At 41.8% G+C, this 14,854-nt stretch overlaps 1 protein-coding gene across 2 annotated transcripts in view; it reads right to left on the reverse strand.

The window, feature by feature from the left end:
• DLGAP4 (DLG associated protein 4) overlaps nucleotides 1-9,886 on the reverse strand; it is a 108,667-nt gene extending 98,781 nt beyond the window's left edge. For both annotated transcript variants that reach the window (XM_072112111.1, XM_072112110.1), the window contains exon 1: nucleotides 9,568-9,886. The gene's annotated coding sequence lies outside the window, so the exon portion shown is untranslated. The remainder of the gene's footprint in view (nucleotides 1-9,567) is intronic.
• Nucleotides 9,887-14,854: the final 4,968 nt, after the last annotated feature.

A 14,854-nucleotide genomic window follows, 5' to 3' on the forward strand; every position in this document is an offset into this window, starting at 1 on the left:
GTTCCTGCTCACTGACCCCAATTTGTGGAAATGAGGCATGTATAATTTAGCAGGGGGTTTCAGCACCTTGGACAGGTCATAAAAGTGTTACTAAATTGCAGGGAAGGTGGGAAGTAGCATTATAGTTGTCAAGTCAGTGGGACTTGTATCCAGATATATTATATAGCTCAGTCCTGATAACAGGGGAATCTATGTAGTATACTTACACGTTGGTTCCAGAATGCTAATGGACATGTTATGCTGAAAACATAATAAAATTTGGCTTATTTATATACAGTATAATTTGAAGCTGCTTGCCATCTGTCTTAGAAGAAGGCCTTCCAATGTCCTATCTATGGGATAGGAGGGGTATATGTCCGGTGTTGGATAAGGGTTCCTTGGACCCACCAAATAAAATTATTATGGACACCCACCTTAATCATCGCCTACAACACAAGCCCAAACAGACTCCAAATCAGCTTTCTGTCTTCTGAACCTCTACGATAGGAGAATCATCTGGTCCTCTGGTGGGCCAGCCCAATACAGTGGGGCACATTTACTTACCCGGTCCCTTGGAGTTCCCGAAAGTGCACTGTCCGACGATAATGCACTGTGCCGCGATTCACTAAGATTGTGCGCCCGATATCCTGAATGTGTCGCTTCCCCGATCAGGTCCGCCGGAGTTCACCATCTTCCTCCCGGTGTATGTAAGTGCAGTGTCTTCCGACACAATTTTAAAGTAAAATTGCGCGATTAGTCCGAATCATTCGGATCGTCTGATAGCCCACCCCCCGATTTGTGTCACGTGAAAGCCGGCGCCGCTGTGCCAGAATCCGATCGCGTGCACCAAAATGTCCTTCTAAATACCTGTCCCAGTGGCGCGATCCCCAAAAACTTCGGAAAACTCAACGGAAATGCGATCCGCAGACCCTTAGTAAATAAGCCCCAGTATGTGTCTGATCACTAAGGGTCTGAGTAATCATAGGAAGTGTGAAGTCTCAGAACATCCTGTCTGAATGAAGCAGTCAGGCACATGTATGACCATCGCACCATTTACTTTTATACAAGTGCCAAAATGTTAAAAACTGGATATCCCAAAATATAAAATGTAGCAAGAGAGTAGTTCTCATTTGTAGGCTTGGAGCAGAGGATAATAGCAAAGTATCTACCTCATTACCGTGTATGGATTGATCATTTGGGCACAAGGGTGTGTTAAGACTTCCATTAGTCCTGGGCTCTATAAAAATTAAGGGTCCTTATGTGTCTAATTTTTTTAATGGATGGACATTTTTATGGTACTTATCATCTTGGAAAAGGAAGGTGTCAGTACTGTAGCTTATAGACAGGAGCGTAACTTGAGGGGGGCAGAGGTTGCGGTCGCACCCGGGCCAAACAGGTTTAGGGGGCCCTTATGGTGTCACTTTCCCATATGAGAAGACTATTGCTATAAACCATAGTCGGGGGCCTGGCAAAGACTTTGCATTGGGGCCCATCAGCTTCTAGCCACTGCTTATATACCTTTGAAGGTCCCAAAAGGGCTCTTGTACAAAGGGTCGGTTTAGGTTTCTAGGGTGTGGCCATGGCCCCCTAGAAGTTTTGGACCCAGGGGGGCCATCCAAATCGGCCATATTATAATCCACTACTCTATGGGCACTATGGCAACTCCTAACACCTGCTAACATTCATTCAAAAACCTATATAAAAAAAACTGAGGAATGCCAAAACTCAGAACTATGACAAAGGATGAAATCTGAGGAACACCATCATGTCAGGAGAGAAGGACAAATTCCTCTTTAAATTCAAAACTAATCATAACCTCCATATTCATCTATATAGTGCTCCTTTATCAGACATTCCAATGGGAATAACAGCAGGGATGTGACCGAAAAGATGATCAATATGTCGCGTGATTCATTTCGACCTCAGAAAACCTCCAAAAACCTTCCCATACATGGAGGACTAACATCAGCTCTGCTACAGGCCTTGTACATAGCCCTTAAAAGTACTTAGATTCAATGTCAGATCTTTGTATTAAATGGGAATTTGCCATTGAAATGATACTAAAATATTCATATCCATAAACGGCGCCATAAACATGATACCGACGTGTAATAGTGATAATGACAATAACATTTGACTAGTGAAGTCATTATGCATTTTATATAGACCCAGTTTTCTACATTATAACAATTGATGGCGATACTTAAGGTTCCCTCGTAGAGGAAATCCAGTGGTAGTCTGTGATCCTCTTACTTATATCACTGTGCAACATAACAGTAGTCGGCTGCTATATACTTAATTGTCTAAAAGCGTTGTGTACGGCTCAGTACTGAGCCAGGCTTGTTTAGTGAATGGACTGAGACGCTAGATTGAAAAGCCTGTAGGACTCCACTCCACATCCTAGGCATAAATAAAAGTGAATATTAATACGTTCTACACTTCTCGTAATTGTATACTACAGGGTAACAGAGATTTCCAAAAGATTGGGGTAAACTTAGACCTCGACAAATAAAGTTTAAAGACCCCAAGAGTGTTTGACTGATAACTATCTCTCTCAACTTCCTTATTCAAAGCCTCGCTGTATTAAAGGGAACCTGTCATCAGCACTTGGCCTCTAAAGCCACTACCACCAGTATATTGTCAGGCAGCATAACACCGTCTAGTTTTTGTGTCTTTCGTGGACCTTGGCAGTGGCATCATCCAGAAAATCAACTTTGAAATGAGATGTAAATTGGTTGTGTAAAGTCAAGGAGGCGGAGAGTTCAACACTGAAGTCATGGTGGGAGCTCTGATCTCCTCCTTCTCTGTGATTGACATTATGCATCAGACTTCAGGAGATCTGGTTAGTGATGTCTCTGGATGCATTAATTATAGTCAAGGGGGTTTTCTGAGGAAGAGAGAGAGCTTGACTTCAGACCAATGCAGACCAATTCAGACCAATTTACGCACTTCAAAGGGGATTTTCTGGATGATGCTATCACACTGGACCATGAAAGAAACACAATCAGGAAGGTGTTCAGCTGCTTCACAACATACCAGTAGTGGTTTATTAGGTCAATTTCTGCCAACAGGTTCCCTTTAAGGGGTGATACCTCTTCTTAAAGAGGCCACCTCTTTATGACCATCTTAAGAAGACTAAGGGGTCACGCTCACTCCACTGAGGATTTTTTAAAAGGAATGTGCAAATAGTAGTTCTCTCCTTGAAAAAGTGGTTCCCTATTCTTCACTGATGAGGAGTAAAAAATCAGAAACAGCCACCCGCTGCAGATGGGACTGGTTTGGTTCAATCCAAAGTCATGACACAAGGCTTCTTCATTGAATAATACTTTTTTACACTGAGGAAAGCTTATTGCCCCAGACCAAGGATTGAGCAATAAGATTCAATAATATTCATAGAGCCCATGGCCCTCTTAATCCGCTCCTGGAATACCCTAAAGATCTTTTACAGCTACAGGCTTCTGTATAAAAACCAATCCATCTTACAAGCTGAACCTCATAAATGAACATAAAAAGGGAATCTGTCAGCAGATTTGTAAACATAGGCCTACACAAAGTGTTAGGGATGAGACCTTAAGATCTGTGTAATTATACACCCGCTTTAAGAAGCAAGAGTGTAAAAAATCTACTTTTAGTTCAAGTCTGCAGCTCTCCTTGTGCTAGTTGGGGATGTGCTTAATCCTGAAGAAGTATATGCTCTGTAGAACACCTTCCCTCCATTCTGACTTGTGGTTGGATGCTACAATTGTCACTCAGAGTAGATGGGAGGGGCTGGGGAGCATCTTATTAAAAACAGGAAGCTCTTCAGAATAAACAACTGCCCAGAGCATTTGCAGAACTGCAGCCACAGATGAAATGTTCACGTTTCTTAGTCCTATTTTTATTATTAAGCAGGGCTGGCACCAGCACCAGGCATACCCGGGCAATGCCAGGGCCCAGAGATGCTGGGGGGGGGGGCAATCTAAGTCCCCAGCAGCCTGTGTAGTCTTAGGGGTTGGGCTTTGGCTTGGATGCATTTCAAAAAACAACATGTGACTTGTCTGTGCTGCTCACTCCTCATCTCTCAGCCCCCACCTTTGTGTTCCTGTACAGCTCCTCCCTCTGGCTTCTTTACAGAGCTCGCAGTCTGTACAGAAGGAGCTGTACAGGAGCACAAAGTTGGGGGCTGAGAGCTGAAGAGAGAGCAGCACAGACAAATCACATGTTGTTTTTGAAATGCATCCATACCAAAGTCCAACCCCTGGGACTACACAGAGAATTCTGTCAGGGTACATGGTAAGTTATAACACACAATTATATTGAAAATGCAAATGCTTAGAGAAAGCAGAAATTCAGGTTTGCACTGCAGCTGTAATGGGCTTCTGCAACCTGTCTTTAGTGAAAACGAGGTGCCTGGTGACAGGTTCCCTTTAAGGGATTGTATTAATTTCTATGGTAGTCAAACTGACAATCTGCCAAAGTGTGGAATTTTGCATCTTATATGTCTTCATCCGTGATTATTGAGGTCAGTAATAGAAGTCAACACAAAGTGATATCACTTTACGTTGACTTTTGCAGAACGTTTCTGCCATGGAACATACGTTTTCATAGAGATCAATGCTGACTGATCCATTTTTATTTTCATGAAAGATCAGGCGCTATTGTTACCTGCATCAACACAACCTAAAGAAGCCCTCCTACCCCCTTAGCTGAGAACACATTTACTATAATAGACCTAGGAAATAAGCACATGGGATCAATGGCGTTGTATTGTCCGGATGCCACTGCTAGTGTAATGAGCCCTCCTGTCCTCACATGACCTCATATCATCAATTTCACCCCATACCGAATAACTTTCTATAATTCTGAGACATACTGCCCATAACTGACTATGTACAATAATTAGGGTGAGAAGTAGGACATACGGTCGGTATCTCCTAACAGAGTGGCTAAAATATAAGTGAACCTAAAATACAATATAAAGCTAAAAACCTCTACTATGACCTTTACTAACGCGTTTCTCAATGCATCCGTAGGTCATCAGAACAGGAGATCTATGAGACACTTTTATGTGGCTTTTCTATCAATAATACCAGAGGGGAATACAGCAATCAGCCTCCCCCCTGTTAGCCAGAAATGGCTGATAACAGTGAACAATAGACTAGAAGAAGCGGCACAACCAATGGCTGTCATCTAAATGGAGCTCATTTACTATGTGCAGAACATCTTCCACCCTGACCCATTTACAGGGTACACCCTGGCTCTTCCCCTGCTTCCGACTTCTCCTCCATAGCAGTAATCTGCTGTAATAATTAATGTGAAAGGTGCCATTTTTTTTTTTTGCATCAAGCAATTAAGTCAGTACAGGTTATTACAATGGGAAAATAATTAGAAGGGTGAGGGGGCTACTGGTACAATGTCCCAGCGGGGAATAAATCATGTGAGAAGATCAGATAGGTATATGGTACAATTACTCGGCCTGGACATGCAAAGAAATTCCCAAAATGCACTGCACGGCGATCATAACGCACCCAGCAGGCTTCATACACATATAATATACAATGTAGAGCACAAAGCAATATACCGATTGGGATGTCACATCTATATAGGACTAGTGAAGTTTTGAGGATGAGCTCAATGCAATAGTTATCCACAGTTATCAGCATTGTCTTGCCTACAGGACTATGTGATCTCTATGAGATTTTTTATATGGATATTTCTCCATTAAATGATGTCTCATACCCTGTCATCTAACCTTAAAGATATTTTCCTCCTACGGTCTCCTGAGTCATGGACTTTAACCCCTCTCGAGAGTCTTATAGTCATGGATGCCAGCCTGGCGCCATGAGGGTTAAATCTATGCATCCAGCGTAAATTTGCATCAGAATGGCTCTCCAGATTGTCTGAGCATCTAGATGACCTTGTAATGTCCTTGTCATGCTGGCATGTCAGTGCATGAATCCTTCTGCCCCCGAACCATGAGGATGAGTTACATATTCTGTAACCCAGAGACATGTAGGAATCCTGTAGCACATCCGCTATGCTTCAGCCATGAACTGTGCGGCAAGTGAGGGGTTAAGAGGTGAGATCTTGTAGCATTAATAATCTGCAAAGAGTAATTTCTCTCCAAACTTGACATAGAAAGATGCCTGTGCGTTCGTGCCTCCGATAAGTAGAAGCACGGATCACGTAGAAATTGATATTAATGGAAAACACTATACAGCGGGGAAGACTTTGCTTTATGGAAGATTATTAACCCCTTATACGCTCCTCCGGCAAATCTCTGTTCAAGCAAAAATCTGGACAACGTGTCATAAAAAAGTTTATAAAACACAAGTTCTATATGGATTATAGATACCAGGAACCTGGATAACACAAAAGGGTAAGGCGAAATCCACAAAAAAAAAATCCATAGTGGCAAAAATCCAACGCAAAGTTGTATGAGAATCTAACATTAAATGAGGATTTGTCTGCAGAAAATTTAGTAAATACATAATCATAATATAACGTATTTGTTCTTTATGCAGTGCGGCTCCACTGTTATTCCTCTTGTACGCCTTTGGGGGTGTATCCTTATACTTGGACACTTTGGACATTGTCCAATCAGTGGGGTACACATTCCTTTGACAAGGGGGAATGGTAGCACCCCAATTTATTAATTGTATTTCCAAGAGGAATAACAGGGGGACATCACAATGCAGAGCTATAAGAAAACAATTCTAAATTCATGGGAAATGATTGTTGCTCTTTAAAGTGAAAAAATGGGCTTTATAAGGTGAGATTTTGGTTATACTGTATCATTGGTAGTCAATAATTTGCATAAGCATTAAAGAAGAACAAAGACAGCCATTATAGAAAATCAATAGATACACATATACATGAGTCATGACACATATGTGAACACACTCATACATACACATAAATATATATATGTATATATATATATTTATATATATATATATATACATACACAAATCAATACACATACATACATACACATATATGTATATATATATACATATATGTATGCACATGTATTCATACAAAAATCAATACACATACATGCACAAACACATACATACATGCACACACATATATGCATACAAAAATGAATACACATTCATGCACACACATCCATGCACTCACACTTAAATATTCATAAACATACTCAGACACAGATGAATACACACTTAAACTTGGGATTATAATTATATAACAGAATTACTTATGTTTCAAAATATCTCACTGCTGACCCCCCCCCCCCCCCCAACATACTATAAGCACTACTATAGATGGCGTCCATGGTGTCCTGCAACGATGATGATGTCCCTACTGTACCGAGATGGAAAGTTAAAATCAGGAAGCTGACAATGGAGCGTTTGCAGGAGGAGAAGGAGACAGATGTAGGGGGTTCTGGATGTGCGGGGAGGGGGCAGCAGATGATGGTGAGCAGGATTAACCTGAGGGAACACAAGACATCACAGTGCAGATTACACAGGGGAGCAGAGACCAAACACAAGAGGAGATTGAGAGAGAAGGGGGTGGAGAATGAAACTGTACAGCTGGGGGGAAAGACATCAGGGCATGGAAGATAGTGGTCAGACATAGAGAGAGATGTGCTACAGAGCATGGGGGGGGGGGGGTAGCAAAATCCAAGGAAACCTAAACACTCAGGATATAAAGAGTCCTGTGACTGCAGAAATAAGCTGGCCATGATATTTTACATGAAACAAAGTGTAATTTTCTACATATCTGTACATTTTTAGGAATCTGTCCCTCCAGATCTTGTTATATGTATCCATGAGCGATGTTCTGCTGCATTACCAACATGACCACCTCCTTGAGAAGACTGCCCCACCACATATTATACTGGTTATCTTCTTCGTGAAGACCCACCCTTAGAAGACCACTTTTAAAAAGTCTTCCTAGAGGTTTCACTTTACATCTACCATTAAGAAGTTTTCTGAATTGCAAGTATTTATCCCAGAACATCAATAGTGTTTGCCATTACCTAAAGACACTTTAGTAGATTCCCTGTATACACCAAATTCTTTATTTTTGAAATTGAAGAATCCCTTAAAGTTATATATGATGTATATTGGCTGAACCCACTGATTTTGGCAGAAGTGTATGTAATGTGTATGGAGGAGATAAAGAGTGGGATGCAAAGTTTTCTTCTCCACATTCAAAAGACACGCACACTTGGCCGTACATACATGTGTATAGGGGAGTCAAACGAGACAGCTGTCAGATGACCAAGCTTTCAACTTGTAGATCTCAGAAGGAAAAATATATATATATATATATATATATATATATACACAAAACATATATGTAATAGCAGCTAAAAAGAACATCCCACAAGTAAAAGAGCACCCATTGACACATATACAAAAGGTAACAGGGATATAGATTTTTCAATCTTCTTTGTTTACTCCCGGAATACATTTCCAATATTCCCGCTATTATTTGATACCCCAGACCATCACATGAATTGTGCCCTGAATTGTCAACTAGTAACAATTACAAGACTAAGTAGCTACACAAAGCGAAAAGGAACAATGGCAAGGCCAAACAATAGTGAAGAATACAAGAATTGTCAGCATATGACAGGGATAGACCGGAATACATATTAGGCTTGGGAGATAAACACTTCAAGGGATTAGACAGCAATGGAAGACAGCTTGGAAGAGAGGCAAGACGGGAGCAGCGAAGAGAATGGAAGGAGCAGGAGAAGAGGGATATGGGGAAATGTAATGTAAGCCGATGAGGGAAGTCGGAGTACAGTATGGAGAAGAAGTGGAACATCAGGAGGAGAAAAGTGAGAGATCACAGAGCAAAGAGGAAACCAGGCTGCAGTAAACACTAGAAAAGGAGACACAATTTAACCCTCTGATACTCATTCGTCACCCTACGACCTGACACCCAGGCACCAATATGACTGTTCTTATATAGGCTGATGCTTGTAGGGGTCCTGGTGCAGGTGGGACACGGTTATCTAGGGGTGTGGTTAGGGGGCGATGATGTCAACATGCAGGAAACCCTGCTTGGCATCAGCAGTGACATCACAGGATATGACAGGCACAAGTAAATACTGTTTGCTGAGGTAAACAGACTACATGGACATATATAGGTAGAGACCTACAGGCCCGGAGCTTGTAAATCAGGGCTACCTATGTATCCTATTAGTAAATCCCTGACTACATCTCAGGGATAGAAGGTCTGGGCATGACCAATAAGGAAGCCAATAGAGATATCCCCATGGGGCTTTTGGTAAAAGAGAAAAACAGAGTGAAGGACAGTGTACAGGCTACGTATGGGCGATATACAGGGTGCGACCTAACACCCTACATACCCCAAACTGCAAAGGGCCCTGCAGTGTCTTGTGTTGGTCTGATAGATATATCATTAACACAGAAAAAAATGCAAATAATAGCAGGACTGAGGGATGAGAGGGGTTAATACTGTCCTCCACCCTGTGTATTCTCCGAACCCCACTCTGACCACTATTGCTGCATCCTCTGTCAACATGGGAGCTAAGATGCAGCCCCCCCCCCCCCCATCCTCCGAAATGTCAGTCCTGCTAACCTAAGCACCATGCATAAGTCTTACCTGTACTCCAGCGTGTAATATTCAACACGGTTCCTCTCACCCCCTCCAGTCTTCCTTCTTCTATGTCTTCAGGTAAAAACCGGCTGCATCCCCCCCCCTTCTTAGTCGCCACCACCACCACCTCCTTCTTTTCACCTCTCCTCCCCCTCTCCTCCTTCTGCAGCGTTACAGAGGTCTCTCTCTTTCACTCCTTTCACCTCCTCCAGCCCACCCCAGTATAATCTGTTAGGGTGTCCCCCCACCCCCTATATCCCACTCTGGTTGATGATGGAGAGCAGGGATGCTGTGACTGTGGCTGGTGCTGATGCAGGATCTATGTGCTCTGCCTCCCCACAGAGGAGAATGAGCGAGGAGGGGGGAGGAGTGGAAGAGCAGGGCTGGAATCCTGCGGGGATGGGGATCTAGGACACAGGATCTGGATCTGTCTGTACACAGACATCCAGTATGTACTAACTTCTCATATTAACTGGATATATCTATAGAGGACTTTATTATATTTATGCAATCGGCACAATATCATGGACATAGAAAATAACGAATCCCCCCAACCAAATAATATTTTATACTATATACGTATAGATACATAGATCTGATAGCATGACTAAGTCCTTATGCTATATCTGTTACATCTGCACTCCTGCTATAAAGGACAGTCCTGGCAAGAAACATTTATTTAAAGTGAACCTAAATATGTAAAGTGAAGAATCCCACCCTTCTAGGCTATGTATGGTTAGAGCCTTGTGCAAGTATGGAGGTAATCCAACAACCACTGTGGATCAGGTGAGTCATAATTTAAAGTAAACCTAAAAGATATAATCTGAAGAGTCTCGAATGAAGGAATGAAGTCTAGGAATGAAGGTGGTGAGTTATGGCAGCAAATGATAGTTCTCTAGAACTTTCTTCATGTTCAGATCTATTTCTAGAATTCCCTCTTTTATGTGAAATCTCCCATAAAATTCCCTTCAAAGACAGGCAAAAATGACTTTTCTCACCTCATTTTCACATGATATTGAGTTATGTGTAATGGTTGCCGGGGTAGTGTCACTTCAGGAACCCTTATCTTCAGTTCTATAGCACCTATAGCTGACGGTCATCTTTCAGATCCCATGCTTATGGTTCTGTGAGCTACAGAAATAGGCATGGCAGCTAAAAAATAGGTGGGAACTGGATCTTTATCTGCCGCTTACATTTTGAACTATGTCTTCAGCTGCCTGTGTCTCTGGTTCTGTAGCTCACAAAGCCATAAACATGATTAGATCTGATATATGAGATTCTTGTCTTTAACATGACACCAGTACCATGTTTCTAGGTAGTATGGATCAGTAGATATCTTCTGAAGTGACACACTCCCCCATGCAGACACTAAACTTGACACATCTCATATTAAATGCAGTGAGAAGAGTCAAATTTGCCAGATTTTGGGGGAGATTTTTTGAACATGGTAAACATGTGGAATTTCACGTAAAAGGGGGAATTCTAGAAAGGACATTTCATACGCTTCCTGATTGGGCTTGTAGTTTAGTGGGGTAAAATCTTGTGACAGGTTCTCAAAGTGCCACTCCAGCACACTTTAAGGGGTTGTCTGGATTAGGACGTCCTCTTTGGTATGGAATATTAGAAGAGGTGCCCAAGTTTATGACCTGTATTTGTGAGCCATAGTTATATCCGGCTACAAAGAAATGTAGAGGTCCATTGGACTTGGTCACTTCTGGTCAGATGGGAGCGGAGAATATGGATCAATTTACCCACTGCAGAGTCCAAACAGAAATCATGATAACAGAAATCATATTGCATGTAAACATCAGAACCATGGTCCATGCAGAATGCAGGCTGCCAATGTGGTTTCTTAAAGCATAGTTTCAGCCCCACACCTGTCCATGCCCTGAGTGGTACTGAAGTAATTCTTATCATTATGGATCCAGGGGAAGAGTTCAACATTTTGTAATAAGATGAGAGATATGGTTTAATATAATGAGCAGAAAATGTCTAATTTATAGCATAAGTACAGCATAAATTGGGGATCCCACATCTCACCAAAAGAAGGTGGGAACTTCTTAGAGAAATGGCCAAATCTACAATTTTAAATTAGAAATGTGGAGACCGGATGAATTAGAACCTAGTATTCTGAGGCTTCTTCTTTCATCACATACAGTTAGTATAAGCCATCAATATAAGGGTCCAAAACCTGGCGTCCCACCAATCAGCTGTTTGAAGTAGTCGCAGTATTTCAGATAGTGTTGCATCTAGTTCACGGGCTTGTAATATCAGTTCGTTTGTAAACTCAGTTCTATTCAAATGAATTGGAGTGAGTTGCAGTACCAAGATCCGCCACTACACAGTACATGGCGTTGTACTTGATATACTTGTCTGAATGCTATAGACTGGAGTCAGATCTCCACTGATCTGATACTGGTGACCTATACTAAGTTTCTACTTATATACTTACTAAGATTCATACTAGTTTTCCTGGAATTCCTTTATTATGCAGTCAATGTAAATGGTCATAAGTGATGGAATAGATTCTGGAGCGGGACACACAGCTCTGCACTTGGATTGACTCTGGGGGCATATACAGGCATTTTTGGGCCATTTTTCATAAAAGTGAGTAGTTCTGTGAGCTGCAGTGACGCGTCTCAGTGTTGGCACAGTATGGGTACTGAGAGCGGCTGTACATATGCAGCCTGCGGACTTACTCAGGAAATATTTGGCAGAATCCATCCTCTCGCTCGGTGCTCAGTTTGGAACAGAATAAGCAGAAACCAGACTGAATAATTTGCAGACGCCAGATTATCCACATAACCAGAATGGGGGGCATTCTGACTTTCCAATAGTTGGTATGTGTGCGCTTTAGTTGCCCTTTTCCGACACTCTCGCCTGTTTTGTTTTTTGGGCACACAGTTTGGCAGCTTTAAAATTCTGACACTTTATAGGATTTAGATTTAGAATAGGGAAAAAGGTTTGACTCTACACCCTATGGCAGTGATGGCGAACCTTTTTGAGCCTCAGTGCCCAAACTTCAACCAAAAGCCACCTATTTATTGTAAAGTGCCAGCGCAGCAATTTAAGCAGTAATGTATTTCTCCTTGTTCATTGACAACTTTCAATCGTTCAGCCTCCCAAGGACACCAACCCAGTTGAAAGGAGGAGGGCAAATTCATCTATCATTGTAGGAAGGTTCTGCAGGCAGATTCTTTGAGTCCTGTCTGGTGAACTTCATTCTGGGGTGATGGCCTGGGTGCCCACAGAGAGGGCTCCGAGTGCCGCCTCTGGCACCATTGCCATAGGTTCGCCACCACTGCCCTATGGGGTCCATGATCTATTACTGACTATTTACTCTCATCATGAACGTCACATATGGAGGCAACATTCATGGTCCATGCTAAGAAGTGGGCATCGTGGCTACAGGTGGACTGTATTTTGTGGACCCTATACCGATCCAACTTACGATAATTAAAAAGTGAAATAAAAATTTAGAAGCTCCTGAGATCTCAAGAGGTGTATGAGAATATAAAACATTGGGCCACATTTATTAAAGTGTTTTTTCGGTCCCACTTTGCACTAAAGAGAACGGCTTTGGAGCTTGCACATGTATTTATGAAGTGTCTGCGCCAAGTTTTGTGTCGCAGCTGATGTTCCCCACAATTCTGCAGCATGAACAAAGTGCACCAGAAAATAGGTGCCCACTTCCAGAGCAGTGCAGGGGACACCAGATTCATAAATACTGTGTGCCCGTTTTGATTAATCCATTGCACACTCCACAGGCACACTGCACATTGTACAGGCCCTAGTTTTGATAAATGTGGCCCATTGAGCCAAGAATTAGGGCAAGGGAGGACAGACAACAGCAGCTTTCTTGGTTGGATGGATGATAGATAGATTGGATGGATGGGCTGTATGAATATTTTAGCCCCTACAAGTCTGGAATCACTTCCTACATTTGGTACTAGAATCAGCTTCTTGGGGAATGGAGGTTCCATAGGTTTGTTCTTAAGTTGAATTCGTATATAAGTCAAAACTGTATACTTTATAACAGTATACAATCGGAGTTTCAAATTTTTTTGCTGTAATTGGACCAAGGATTATCAATAACTGCTCATTACAGACACTTTACAGCTGATTATTGCAGCCTGGGACTATATCAAAGCATCTAGTGAGCTTCCCCAGAGATTACAGTGGGCAGAGGGGTCCTTCTTTAACTATGGGTCGTCTGTAAGTCCTTAAGAAGGGGACCGCCTGTAGACATTTTTTCTATATGAATAAATAGATTTTTGGATCATCTAATACATAGATATCGGGCAGATGTATCATATGCTGGTGCATCATCCACCAGTGTATGATCCAAAACCCACCACTCGGCAAATGCCGGATCTATCAAGAGACTTCAGCGCCCTTGATAGATAACCTCAACGTGGGTGCAAATGTGCGCCTGGGTCGTTTGTGCGCCTGGTTCAGTTCTACACCAGCTCCTGCCTAGTGTAGAACTGTGCTCACGCCTGCACCTGCAGGTTATAGGTATAAAATAGGTTCCCAACTGCACGGCCCAGTGACAACCCCCTCTTGCCCCAAGTAGCATAAGGATAGACGCAATTCGCAGTTCTGCTCCGGGAATTGCACCTAAAGCGGAGCCTCTACACCTGTTTTCAGGCAAACAAGCTGTTATAAATTCCCCCATGGTGAAGATTATTGGATGGCTAGATAGATAATAGATAGATAAGTATTAGATGGATAGATAACAGATAGATAGATATGAGATAGATAAATAGATATGAGATAGATAGTTGATAGATAGATAGATAGATAGATAGATAGAATATAAATGGATAGATAGAGATAGATAGATAGATAGATAGATAGATAGAGATAGATAGATAGATAGATAGATAGATAGATAGATAGGAGATAGATAGATAGATAGATAGAATATAAATAGATAGAGATAGATAGATAGATAGATAGATAGATAGATAGATAGATAGATAGATAGATAGATAGATAGATAGATAGGGATAGATAGATAGATAGATAGATAGATAGATAGGAGATAGATGGATCTTTTACTCTTATGTTTAGACTTTTCTATGGTTAGATGATTCTTGATATCAGTTTGTCTTCTCATTACTATTAGCTTAACCCTTTTAAGTCTGTAATCTTAGAACTCTAGGCTGATTATTTCCAGGCAAACGTCTGAATGCGTGGGTTAAATTCCATATTATCTCCATCACAGCCAATAAGTCCTCTCTTTTTCTAATCCTGAATCCAGGACTGTGTGGCTTATGTTTCTCATAAC

The sequence above is a fragment of the Engystomops pustulosus genome, chromosome 6, assembly GCF_040894005.1.
Source record: "Engystomops pustulosus chromosome 6, aEngPut4.maternal, whole genome shotgun sequence".
Lineage (NCBI taxonomy): Eukaryota > Metazoa > Chordata > Amphibia > Anura > Leptodactylidae > Engystomops > Engystomops pustulosus.